Source organism: Rhincodon typus, chromosome 9 (assembly GCF_021869965.1).
Source record: "Rhincodon typus isolate 14 chromosome 9, sRhiTyp1.1, whole genome shotgun sequence".
In the NCBI taxonomy this organism is placed as follows: Eukaryota; Metazoa; Chordata; class Chondrichthyes; order Orectolobiformes; family Rhincodontidae; genus Rhincodon; species Rhincodon typus.
In genome coordinates this window covers 62,077,498-62,079,964 of record NC_063340.1, presented here as the reverse complement: position 1 = coordinate 62,079,964, position 2,467 = coordinate 62,077,498, and the positions used below count along the sequence as shown (strand labels likewise).

The window sequence follows — 2,467 nt, the reverse complement described above, 5'->3', positions numbered from 1 at the left end:
TAATCTACACATCCCTATGGGCAATTTAGCATGGCCAATGCACCTAGCCTGCACACCTTTGGACTGTGGGAGGAAACCCACGCAGACACAAGGAGAATGTGCAAACTCCACACAGACTGTTGCCTGAGGCTGGAATCAAACCCAGGTCCCTGGCGCTGTGAGGCAGCAGTGCTAACCACTGAGCCGCCCTAAATGTACAAACTCCACACAGACAGTGGCCTGAGGGTGGAACTGAACCCAGATCCCTGGCACTGTGAGGCAGCAGTGCTAACCACAGAGCCACTGTGCTGACCCATAAATTCTGATTCCCTGACCAGGGATTGAACCTGGGCCGCAGCAGTGAGAGTGCTGAATCCTAACCACTAGACCACCAGGGATAGCAAATTTTGATCTTGTAGAGTACACAGCATAGAGTTGAAGAGTCATATATCTGATTTACCTGTTCGTGAGGGAAGCTCATGGAATAAACTGAATTATTCCATTCTAGCTCACCAACTCCCCATGAAAAATAATGCTAAATCTTGTCAGACTGGGAAGAAATGCCACACCAAATGAACATTACAACAGACATTTCATCAAATGTTATCCATTGTAGAAATAAGCCACATTCTTTGGTGCTGTTGTTTTTCTATGTCAGAAAGGGGTTTGTTAGCGTACTTTGCTGATGGTCAGCCTGAGTCCTGAATTCTGCCTGCATGTCTTGGAATAACTTTGTCTCATGATTTTGGAGCCATTTACATGCACAAGCATCTTGTATGACTGACATTCTGTCTCTCTTGCATTCTCTTTGCCAAGCTTTGTTGTTCTTCATGTTGTTATCAGGACAATTATGGTCATGTTGCTTGAATGCTGCACTCCTTTTCTTCCAAAACTGCTTCCAAATCTTCTTCCAAAGGGAATATCTCCATAACAGTGATGCTTAATTTTGTTCTAATATGTATTAGAGATAAAAAGCAAATTTGCTGGCTCACCTCCATTGTCAGATTGATTTTGTGTATTGGTGGATGAACATTGCTAATCGTCCTGGATATTTGCTGTATGTTCTCACCAAATATTGCTGCGGGTCTGCTATAGCCTTTGCCATAATGCCAACCTAGTTACGGTGCTAACCCTCTTGTCTCTGAATCAAGTGGAAAGTTGTACATTCAGATCCCACTCAGAGGCCTATGCACAAAATCTATCCTGATTTTTGAATGCAGTGTTAAAGCTGTTGCTGTATTATAATGACCCTTTGTTTTTTGGATTACATCTTAATGGAGGTTCTACCTGCAAGGATGGATTGTTGTAAAACATCCCGTGGAATTACGTAAAGTAAGGTAACCAGGTTCTCCCATGTTTCCTTTACAACGCTTACCTCTCAAGTTAATTGTTTTGGGATACCTTGAGGATGCAAATACTGCTGTGAATGTAAGTTTTTTCTTTTGAATGACATATAATTTGGGAACATGGAAGAACTATGGAGTTTCTACTGGAAGTAGTTTGCATGGAATGCAATTGGCTTCAAAATTCTGCACAACACCATGGTCTGTATATGGAAACATCACCATGGATAATTGCTGATGAGGTTGTGTGTACTTTTGAAATTGTAGGGGTAATTCAAAAATCACAACGTTCCTGAAAAAAGTCAAAGTGCCTTTGTCAGATCATCAATCATTGATACATTTTAGAGTAATTGGTGATTAAACATGAAACTTCTCCTGTTGAATAATATTTGAGCAGCAAATAATGTTAGGTACCAGTTCAGACGAATAGAAAGGACACAGAAAGTTTTTTTTTCATGTTTCGGGTCAATGTCAATTAATAATTAATACAGAATATTTTGAAGCAGGAAGCTCTGAATGTAATATGGCCAATTCCAGCTACAAGTAGAGAATTGTTTATGTCAATAAATATTACATCCAGGCCTCAGGAAATACATTTTAATTTAAAATGTATTTGTAAATGAAGTGTTCTCAGTATAAGTTTTTCACAGGCCTTTACCATTTGGTTAGGGCTCATGCCACATTAAAGTGTTACAATTTAAAATCCTGAGCAAATGATGACTGGAACTGAGTCATCGGTTTTGAGGGGACTCTTCCCACAGCTCTCTAAATAACTGTACCATCCAGTGAAGTACTAAGTCATAATGATCTAGAATCTTCAGGTTTCAATCTTTTGTCTAAACTAAGTTGCTGATCTTAGCTGGTAGAACCACTCTGAGTGGATTCACACTGAGCTAAAGACCAACAAAAATTTCCATTCCTTCCGTCCAATGAGACCCATGAGAAAGTCTATTTGTATGATCATTGCAGCCTGTGTATGCACTATTCATGCCAACCTATGCCACTGCAATTACTGACATGAGTCCTCATATTCCCTATGTCACCTTATGCCCATCTATCCAACCATCCCTTGACATCCCATACCTCTTGTGTTACACAATGTCTATCTCCCATGTTCCTTTATATTCCTGCTGCCAAATCAGTGC

At 40.3% G+C, this 2,467-nt stretch overlaps 1 non-coding gene across 1 annotated transcript; it reads right to left on the bottom strand.

Annotated features, from left to right (window-relative positions):
* Positions 1-305: 305 nt before the first annotated feature.
* trnae-cuc lies at positions 306-377 on the bottom strand. Its single transcript has one exon. It is a non-coding gene; the product is annotated as a tRNA-Glu (tRNA).
* Between the last annotated feature and the right edge of the window lie 2,090 nt (positions 378-2,467).